This window comes from Microtus pennsylvanicus, chromosome X (genome assembly GCF_037038515.1).
Source record: "Microtus pennsylvanicus isolate mMicPen1 chromosome X, mMicPen1.hap1, whole genome shotgun sequence".
NCBI classification, from domain to species: Eukaryota; Metazoa; Chordata; class Mammalia; order Rodentia; family Cricetidae; genus Microtus; species Microtus pennsylvanicus.
The window spans coordinates 126,443,272-126,454,500 of NC_134601.1; the positions used below are offsets into that span (position 1 = coordinate 126,443,272).

Consider the following 11,229-nt stretch of genomic DNA (forward strand, 5'->3'; position numbering starts at 1 on the left):
GTGGAGACTTTGAGTTCAAGGCTATTCTGGGCTCTGAGGCAGGGAAGCACAGGTGAGATGACTCAATGGATAAAGGCCCTTTCCAGGCAACCTTGAACTTGATCTTTGGAGCCCAGCTCCATAATATGACCTCTGCACGTGTTCCATGACTTACACACACACACACACACACACACACACACACACACACACACAAATTTAACATTTTATGTGTATTGGTGTTTTCCTTAGACAAATGTGCACCACTTGCATGTCTGCTGTCTGCAAAGGCCGGTAGAGGGAGTTGGATATCCAAGAACTGGAGTTACAATCTGTTGTGAGCTACTATGTGGTTGCTGGGAATTGAACCTGGGTCCTCTGGAAGTACCTCTCCTCTAGTAGCCATTACTGCCTGAGCCATCTCTTCAGTCTCACACACAAATTTTCAAGAGGGAATTAGGAGCCAGCTTCAGTCCTAGGGAAGCAAAGGGACCTATACTTAGTCTTGGATGATAACAAAAAATCCAAGCCATCAAGATGTGGTGGTTCATGCCTTTAATGCCAGCATTTGCAGGCAGAGCTCTGTGAATCTGAGGCCAGCCTGGTCTATAGAGTAAGTTCCAGGGCAGCTAAGGTTACACAGAGAAATTTTGTTTCAGGAAAAAAAATCTAAGCAGCCAAATAAGTAGGGGAAATAGTCTCAGAGTTATGAGGACACCTGACCATGAGACATAACTCCAAGAGTTCTTAGGAAACAACTCAGAGGAGCATTGCGCTCAGTCTTGGGGCCAACAGGAGACTGTAAGGGGACTGGAGGTCTAGCTTAAGACAGCAGTTAACTTTGAGAATGTGCAAGAAACTAGGGGACACAGCTCTGTCACGAAAGAGCCAACAGAATATGTAGTTTATCAAAGCACAGTGAGTGAAGGAGCTCAGCCTACTGTGGGGCAGGGAAAGGTGTGATCACGTGCCAGAGTCACTGGGGCATACGGCAGGGCCGGTGTCCATACGTTCCCTGGTGTGTGGCATCATAGTCAGCTGACTAAACTCCTGTTGCCAGGACTCCTTGAAGCAGAAGTCTCCACCACCCACGGTCGTCGTTGCTGCTCGTCGCCATGGCTACTGCCGCCATAGCCATAGCCACTATGGCTCAGTATAAGGGCGCCACAAGCGAGGCAGCGCCATGCACCTGTTGAAGAAAAGGGAGAAACAACGTGAGCAAATGGAGCACATGAAGCATAGGATCGCAGAGGTGTGGGCCAGGCTGGGGCGCCTCAGAGCATGTGCTTCGTGTGGGCCCTGGCAGTTTCAGGCAGGCTAAGAGAGCCCAGAGGGCAGGCCCCACACCTGGGGCGGGACTTGCTTGTGCATCTCTGACTGGTATTGGAAGCCAGCTGAGACAGTGTAATCTGTAAAGTGGGCTCAGTGTTGGGCCCTGTCAGAGATTGAGACCACTAGCTTGTGAAAACTTCAGCAGGAGGGATCCACAGTGGTGGCATTGTTGTTGGGTGAATCTTGAGCACAGAGTTTCCTAATTCATGTTCCCAGCCTTCCAATACATACAGGGAAGAGCTCATTTCCTGTGGAGAGGCACAGAAGTATGCCCCTGAAGCTCATTCCAGAGCTTTTAGCATCCCAGAGTACTAGTGCGTCCCTCAGGGCTTCTTCAGTGAGTGGCTGCTGGATTTAGGGACATGATTTTGAGCAGACCTTGGCTTAATTCTTTGGGCAAAACTCCTGACAAGAGCAGGGCCTCAGCTCTCCAGGTGAGAACAGGCCATATCTAGGGAAGTGAGAAGCCAAACCCAAGAACCAGCCATGAGATGGAGGTATCATCAGCCCTCAGTCATGCTTGGATTGACACATAGTTCTCTAGTTCTGACCTTTGGCTACTTTAGCCTTCCTAGCTTCATGGACCCTTCCACCCAGAAAAGAAAGGGTGTGTGTCTGTGTTTTCTAAGATTATATCACAGTGTGTCTGGGTACCGATCTGGGATCCACAGCCAGTCTTTCACTTCCACAGTGGAGTGGTGGATGGCCTTCACTGATATGTCCCTCCCCTTCAGGAGAATATAATGAAACCCAACATTGATAAGAAGTTTTCCACCCACTATGACACTGTGGAAGCAGAGCTCAAGTCCAGCACCGTGGGTAAACAAGACACTTGTACCACCTTCTTCCAGAGCCGGGAGCTACTCCTTCACTGGACCTGGATGACCAGCCTTTCCTCCCCTATCTCCTTGCCTCACAGGTCTCGTGACCCTGAATGACATGAAGGCCCAACAGGAGGCACTGGTGAAGGAGAGAGAGAAGCAGCTAGCAAAAAAGGAACAGTCAAAGGAGTTAGAGATGTGGGTCCCCCATCCTCTCTAAGTCGTCCTCCCTTTATAGTACAGCTAGTGCTTGGGAATTCCTGGGGTGGGTAAGGCTGTTCCTATCCCCATTCCACAGGGAGACCCCATTTTCTGCTTTGGAAGCAGATGTGGTATCTATTGAGCTCCAAACTGGTTCTCACTTTCCAGGTTTATCTTTCTTTCTGTTCCTTTGTAAAGATGGTGAGTCCTTTCTGAGCCCTTTCTTTTTACTGGGTGCCTGAACAGCCTGCATTGTCCCCATTCCTCTCTGTCCCATGACCCCTGTGTCCTTTATGCTTGGTGTGTCATAATCAGAGCCATGTCCTTGAACTTGAAGTAAACTAGGGCAAATAGAATCCCTCTTGGGTGCTGGGGAGACCCAGCCTGTGCAATGTGGACCCCTTGTTAGGAACACAGTGGCTCTATGTCAGAGAAGGGGCTTCAGGGCAGGAACATGGTGTGTGTGTGTGTGTGTGTGTGTGTGTGTGTGTGTCTGTGTTTTCTAAGATTATATCATAGTGTGTGTGTGTGTGTGTGTGTGTGTGTGTCTGTGTTTTCTAAGATTATATCATAGTGTGTCTGGGTACCAATCTAGGACCCACAGCCAGTCTTTCACTTCCACAGTGGAGTGAGTAGTGGATGGTCTGCACTGATATGCCCCTCCCCTTCAGGAGAATATAATGAAATCCAACATGGATAAGTTTTCTACTCACTATGACGCTGTGGAAGCAGAGCTCTAGTCCAGTACTGTGAGTAAACCAGACACTTGTACCACCTTCTTCCAGACCCAGGAGCTACTCCTTCACTGGTCCATGCCTTGGTAAGAAGCTAGAGAAGCTGAGAGAGAAGGAGCGCAAGAAGGAGGCCAAGCAGAAGATCTCTTGCCTGTCCTTCACCTTGGAGGAAGAAGAGGAAGGAGGTGAAGAGGAGGAAGAGGTGGCCATGTATGAGGAGGAACTGGAGAGGGAATGTTAGGGCACTGCCAGCCAGAGCTCTGTCCTGACATTTGGGCTAACATTTGGGCCGGCAAAGGAAGAAGCACACTCATTCTTTAGCGCTGGTTACCTACTGGGCTTTGGTCCCCAGTTTCACACAGTGTAAGGAAAAACGGAAGTGAGGCAGCACCATTGTTTTAACGCTAAAGTACAGAAGTACTGGCAACAGGAGACTGAGTCAGAGCTAGACCAGAGGTTTCTGTACAGGACCCACCAGTGTGGGAAGTTACCAGAGGACTAGTGCCTGGTCTAAAGGGATCCAGAAGCTGTCCTTTGGGGCACACAGGATAAACTGAGGGGAGTGGATAGCCTGCTGAAAATTTCTGAAATAATGGGAATGTTTGTGACTACTCTGTCAGGTACTTTGAGGTTTCTTTTTGTTTGTTTGGTTTGGTATGGTTTTGGTTTTGCCAAAATAGACTTTATCTGTGTAATAGTCCTGGCTGTCTGGAACTGACTTTCTAGAGAAGACTGGCCTTGAACTCACAGCAATCCACCTGCCTCTGCCTCCCGGAATACTGACATTAAAGTGTGTGCCATGCCTGGCCACTGCCAGATATTGTAACTGCTCACCACAGGTGGCCACTGGGCACTGGTAGTGATTGGTGAATTTCATCTTATACCTTCTGAAATCCAGTGCCTCTAATGTACAGCCCTATGTATGCATATCTGTTCTGTGCCTGGCCAGGCTACACAGTCAGTATGGACTCCGGATATTCAGGAATGCTGCTTTCCTTAGAGCCCAGGGGAAATTACTAGATCCATGTGAGAGAAAGAGTCATATGGGGAATAGTTGTGTTGGGTATGAAGGATGAGTATTTCGTTAGTTGCAGAGATGGGAGGAGGTAGGACGAGTAGATAATGAAGTGAAACAGTTGGACAGAAATAACAGGATAAAGGATGCATTTGAGGACTTGGAATAAGTTAGGCAATAGCTGTTATCTTATTCATGTAGGCCCCCCTTCCTGTGGTTGTTTCCTGTCATTGTAATTTTTAATTTTCTTTTTTTTTATTGAGTCAGGGTCCCATGTAGCTAAGGTTGGCCTTGAACTTCCAATCCTCTTGATTTTCCTCAATGCTAAGATTAATATAAGTGTGTAATACCACACTGGGCCCTTCCACTTTAATTTAGCAGTACATTTAACCCAACTGTATCTGAAACAATATCATTAGATAGCTTGTTGAGCTAGATATACATTCAGTAGTACTCAGGGCTCTAGGTGGCAAGTAGTGTTGATTTGAGACAGGGTCTTACATAGCTCAGTCTGGCCTTGATAGTCATCTTGCGTCTACCTTAAGAGCAATTCTAGATTGCACAGGATAGTGGAAAGGTTCTCAAGCTCACTGTGCATTAGTGGGATCTTTTTCTTTCAGATAGTCTTACTGTATATCCTAGGCTGGGCTCTAAATTTCAGTGCTGTTGCCTCAGCCTGCGTGCTAGGATTACAGGTGTGTGCCACTACTCCAAGTTCACTGGGACTTTTGAAAAGCACTGGTGGTGAGTTTTCCCTTGCCATCATTTTGAGGTCTTAGCAATAGGAACTAGACACCCAGCTCCCTGGCATTTATGATTATTTCTTTTAGTTTATGTTTGTTATTTATTTCGGTTAGTAGTTCTGTTTTTCCCTTTATTTTTTATTTTATTTATTTTAGGGTTTTCGGAAACAAGGTTTTTCTGTGTAATAGCCCTAGCAGCTCTAGAACTTGCTTTGTAGACCAGGCTGGCGTCAAACTCCCAAATATCTGCCTGCCTTTGCCTCCCGAGTGCTGGGAATAAAGGTGTGTGCCACCATCACATTAATGATTATTTTTAAGACAAGGTTTAACTGTGGTTGTGGTATGTCTGGCACTCACTGTGCACACCAAGCTGGGCTTAAACTCTGATCCACATGCTTCTCCCCTTGAGACTGCTGGGATTAAAGGTGTGTGCCACCAAGGCTGGCTAAGTCAGTAGTTCTTAAAACATGTTCCAGTGGCCTGAGAGACCATACAGACAGGTCCCTGGAGATCAAAACCATTTTTAGTACAGTCATAGTGCCACATGCCTTTAATCCCAGCACTCAGGAGACAGAAGTAGGTAGATCTCTGAGTTTGAGCCCAATCTGCTCTACATAAGTGAGTTCCAGGAGGTCACTCAGGGTTACATAAATGTTACTGTCTAAAAACAAAACCACAGAATCATTTTCTGAAAAATGGTGAGATATTGTTTGTCTCATTGCTCTAGAGATCACCACAAAGAAAAGGAAACTGGGGAAGAACCCTGTTGTAGACACGAGCTTCTTGCCTGACTAGGACAGGGAGGTAAAAACTGCCTGGATCTGGTGTTGACTTTGGTATTTATTGATCATGAAGTTGACCTTGGTGGAGACTATTTCCCAGGAAGCAGCCCTGAACCTCATCCTTTGTCTATTTCCTCTCAGGAGGAGGAAAATCAGCTTCAAGAAGAGCTGCGTCAGGAATGGGAAGCCAAGCAGAAAAAAATCAAGAGTGAGTACTATATAGCTAGATGATACAGTTGCTTAGGCCTGTTATCTTAACACTCAAGAGCTTAAGGCAAGAGGATCTGAAGTTTAAGGTCATCTTTAGCTACATAGCTAGTTTGAAGCCAGTCTTGGCTACATGAGACCCAATCTCGAAAAGTCAAAAACAAAACAGACACAAAAACAATAAGTTCTAGTAGAGCTGAACATGTGTGATCCAGAGTTGGGGCAGTGAAAAAGCAGGGCTAAGACCCAAGAAGTTCATTCACCTTGGGTATGTAGGCCAAGGAAACTCTGGGCACTTGGGTCTCTAGACCAAGAGGCAACTCTTCTTTGTAGGTGAAGAGATTGAAATCACTTTTAGTTACTGGAATGGCTCTGTACACTGGCGCACAGTTAAGGTAGGCAATGGAAGCGTTTCTTTGTCTTGAGTTCAATAGAAAGCAGCTGACACTCTTGGCTTGGGAAACCTCTGTGGATAGCAGGGTGGATCTTTGTCTTCTTGGAGGTATTTCTTTGGGCTATTGTCTTTCCTTCCCAACTCACTGGTATACCTGCTTCTGCAGATGAAAAAGGGCAACACCATGCAACAGTTCCTGCAGAAAGCACTCGAGATCTTGTGCAAAGACTTGAGTGAGCTCAGGTGAGCAAGCTATGCATTGTGTGTGTCTTTGTTATGCACCTGAAGAGCCTGCTTCCCCAGCCAGCATATCAAACAAGCATGCTGACTGCTCCACTGCTGGGAAGATGTGCTGAGAGCACTGTGCTCCTCAAAGAGGAGAGTTGTGCTCTTTTTTCTTAACTTCCTGCTGTAGAAAGCTTAGGTGAGAGAGCCCTGCTTTGGTGATATGGTCCAGAAGTGGAGGACACTGGGATTCCTATCCCATGTTCACTAAACTACACAGCTTCCCTTAATCATTAAGGCTTAAAGTATTGTGCCAACTCATTGACTTTCAGGTATTCATCCCCTCCGATCTCTCTCAGGTCAGCAGGGGTGAAGCAGCTCATGTATATCAAGGAGGACCTAACCATCCCCCACGTGAGTCCCTTCAACCCTGAGTCATGCACACTGTTTCATAGGAGAGTCACTATACTGTTGTGCACTCTTCCAGGGCTAGTAGGCACAGTGGTGCCTGCTCCCACCCTGCAAGTAGGAGTGTGGGGAGTAGTGGGTGATAGAGACCTAGAAGGATCAACAAACTTGCCTTTCCCATCCTCTGCTCCTAGCAATGCAGCTTCTACGATGTCATCGTCATCAAAGCACGAGGAAAGAGTGGTGAGTGATTCTAGCTTAACTTGTTCTAATATGTTGGGAAAGGCAGTAGTATGGCCTTGGGATTACTGCTTCTCCCCTCCAGGGCCACTCTTCCACTTCCATGTTCATGATGATGTACGACTGCTCAGTGATGCCACTGTAGAGAAAGATGAGGTATGATAGTGCCAGGGTACTGGGCAAGCAAAGACACCCTGAGCCTGACATTGGGGTTATCCTTGGGGAGAAATCACAGGAAGGTTAGGTCAGGTAGGATGGCCCTGAATCACAGCCTTCATTCCCCAGTCACATGCTGGCAAAGTGGTGCTGCGGAGCTGGTATGAGAAGAACAAGCACATCTTTCCTGCCAGTCACTGGGAGCCCTATGACCCAGAGAAAAAATGGGACAAGTACACGGGGAGGAGGCAGGGAAGGCAGGGAGGAAGGTTAGGTCCTGGGAAGCCACTTCTCAGTGTCCCACTGATGGTTCTTGGCAGTTCAAAGTCAGGTGATGGGAGTCATCTCAGCTTTTCGTAATCTGCAACCATCCTGACGGTAAACCAGAGATAACTAATGTGACACGGTGGAACATACCTGTAATCCCCGCCGGCCCCGGGGAAATTGAGGCAAGAGGAGCACCAAGCTTTCAGATACTCTAGGCTACATAGTAAGACCATCATAACACACAAAGAGAGAGAGAGAGAGAGAGAGAGAGAAGAAGAAGGAGGAGGAGGAGGAGGAGGAGGAGGAGGAGGAGGAGGAGGAGGAGGAGGAGGAGGAGGAGGAGGAGGAGATTCAGAAGTGACATGCTAGCCTGCCCCTATTTATTTCCTGGCTTCCATTTCTTGTTTCATGTGTCCCCATTTTTCCACACCACATCCGGTGAGCATCCAGAAGTGGGCATGACCTTCACTTTTCCTAGAGTGTCCCTCATGTCTTCAGGACTCCAGGTGCCTAGATTCCCTGGGATCATACCAGAGTACTCTGGGAGGATGTTGGTTGCTTTTCTCTGGCCCTAGTATTGTCATTACTGTTTTTCTCTTTTAAAATAAAAAAGTACACTTTGGAGCTGGAGTACCTACATTATAAGAACCTGTGCTTTATTTTTAGAGTGTGAGTGTATGTGTGTGTGTGTCTGTGCGTGCATGTGCACACATGCCAGACAGCAACCCTGGGTATCATTCTGTTCCCATCTTTTTATTTTATTTATTTGTTTATTTATTTATTTAATTATTTATTTTGGAGATGGCATCTCTCACTGGCTTGGAACTTGCCAAGTACACTAGGCTAGAAGGTTGGTGAGCCCCAGAGACCTACCTGTCTATCTCTCCAGGGTTCAAATTGCACATGAATACCATCAGTGTTGTCCGGCACCATGGCCGCCCAGCTAGCTCAGTCAGTAGAGCATGAGACTCTTAATCTCAGGGTCGTGGGTTCAAGCCCCACGTTGGGCGACAAAATGTAATGGCGTAAACGAATGCAGACAGATTGTAAATATATATATATATAGCTTGAATGGAGAAATAGACTTACATAACCACCGTTCCTGCAGAGACCAGGAAAGCGGAAGCAAGCTCTGTGAGCACGCTCACCAGATTTATAGGTAAACATTAGCCTGAGGCGAACATGCCCCCTAAGGGGTGGGACTTATCCCTACAGTGTTGGGCTTTTAAAAGTACGGATTCTGGGTATTAAACTTGTAATCTTATGATTGCAAGGCAAACTTAACCAACTGAGCTATCTCTCTAGCCCTAAAACATTTTTGTTGAGATAACATGTAATATTTTGGTCATTTTACCATTTGTGTGGTTCGCACCTATAATCCTAGCACTGGGGAAGTAGAAGTAGAGGAATAATGAGTTTTGAGACCAGCCTGGGTTGCACAGCAAGTTCCAGGCCACCTGAGCTACAGAGTAAGATCCTGTGTCAGTCTCTTTTACATACCATGGCAAAAGATGCTTTCTTTTCACCCATTCTTTATTTTTTTTATTTCTTTAGACAGATTCTCTCTACATAGCCATAGCTATCCTAAGAACTCACTATACAGACCAGGCTGGCATCAAATTTAGAGATCCATCTGTCTCTGCCTCTCAAGTGCTAAGATTAAAAGCATGTGCAACCATATCACCCATTTTAAACCATATAATTGAGTGAATAATTTAGTTTATTCACAATGCATGCAACCATTCCCTCCATATACTTCAAGATCATTTGCATCACTCCAAGACTTCCTGGGTTTTTAGCAGTCATTCCTCATACCTCCAGGCCTAGACCTTAACAACCTTTAAGGTTTCTGTAGATTGGCCTCTTTGGACCTTTCCTTTCCTGGAAACAGAAAGGGATATCATGGGAACAAACCTGAAAGGAAAAGAAGGGCTTTCAAATGGAAGGCCCAGCTGTTGCCATGGCCCAGTTTTCCTTTGCCAAGGACACTTGGCTGTTGTCTTTGAATGTGGGGACATATCCTCAGGCTTGACCAGGGCTTTGAAGGGAAAAGGGAGTACTTCCTTAAGCCTTCCAAGGTCCTTGAGTCCTCTTAGCTGTTATGGGTGCTTTGAAGTCACTGTTCACTTGCCACATCTGTGCCTACCCTGCTCAGACTGCATGGCGACTGGTCACTATTACAGCAGTGGGACAGGATCCATCTGGGGGTGGGCAGTGCTTCAACCTCCAGTACCAGTGGCTCTGCCATCTCAATGGCCAGCTCTCTCAGTTTCTCTTGGGTAAGCTGAGACATAGTGAGTGGTCTGACGTGGAGGCTGAGATTTCCTTTGTTTAGGGCCAGATGTTTGTCTGCACCATGGAGAGCACCTTGCCTCTCTGGCAAGCATGATGGTAGTTTGTAGTGAACTTTGCTATGATTGACTCTGTTCCTATAGTAGAGTCATCTGAGATCACATTGGGGAGGGAAGAGAGTAGAGCAGGTCAGGATATCTTGGGAGTACATTGTAGTAGGTAGTTAGACAAGATCTCATCTACTCTTGATGTATGCTGCTGGGAGCCGCTCTGAATTTCAATTGTCTAGTCCTCTATGACAACCCCAGTCTGCCTTTTGAAAAGCCATCAGAAGAGGTACTGTGGAGAAAAAGAGTTTGCTCTCAGTTGTCTCATCCACATATTAGTGCTTCAAATCCCTTCCTTAGCTCCCAAGCCCCCTGAACTCTACATTCATATGGATGAAGCCTAAGGGACTCTGAGCCTGATTCCTAGAAAGGAGCTATCTCCAGTTCTGCATCTTCTGGAAAGGAAACTCCTTGAAGCTGAATCCTGAGTCTTCATGGGGGAAAGATCTATATTGTTGGTTGTTTTTATTCTTGACATTTTTGGGGACCTGTCACCCAGCTCCCAAATAAATACACATGGAGCCTTATTACTTATAATTACCCAGCCTTAGCTTGGCTTATTTCTAGCTAGCTTTCCTTAAATTATATTATTCCAGCTACCCTTTGTTTCTGGGCTTCTTTCTTATCTCACTTCTATATGTCTTACTTTCATTCTTACTAAGTGGCAGGCTGTGTGACCGGATGGCTGGCCCCTAGAGTCCTACGCTCCTTGTTCTCTTGTACCTTGATATCTATTGCTCCCTTCTTTGCCTTCCAGCCCGCCTATCCTTTCTCCTGCCTTGCTATTGGCTGTTCATCTCTTTATTAGATCAATCAGGTGTTTTAGATAAGCACAGAAACACAGCTTTACAAATGCAACAGATCTGTTTTCTGGAAACAGCTACAAGTGCCTGATTAAGTCGTTAGGGTCAATACTGAGAGGACATAGGTCTGTCATGGAAAGAGAGGCCAGTTTTTTGTTTGTTTATTTTTTGAGACAGTCTTTTTGTGTACCCCTGGCTATCCTGGAACTCCTTATGTAGACCATGCGGGCCTCAAAGTCATAGAGATCCACCTGTCTTTTCCTACTGAGTGCTGAGTTTAAAGACATATCAAAATGCCTGGCTAGAGACGTCATATACTTTTTTTTAATATATAAAACTGTATTTTATACTTAGACACAGTGTTGTGGGAAACAAACACTAGAATTTATTTATTTATTTTGGCAGACTTCCTGTTTTATTATTACATAATTTTACATATCTATTTTAGTCATGTAGATGGAACTTTGAATTGTTTTTGTTTTTTATTGACATTTATTGAGCTCTACATTTTTCTCTGCCCCCT

The 11,229-nt window shown here is 45.9% G+C and overlaps 1 pseudogene; it reads left to right on the forward strand.

The window, feature by feature from the left end:
- The first annotated feature begins 1,124 nt into the window (after positions 1 to 1,124).
- On the forward strand, positions 1,125 to 7,597 carry LOC142840529 (protein FAM50A-like; annotated as a pseudogene).
- The last annotated feature ends 3,632 nt before the right edge of the window (positions 7,598 to 11,229 follow it).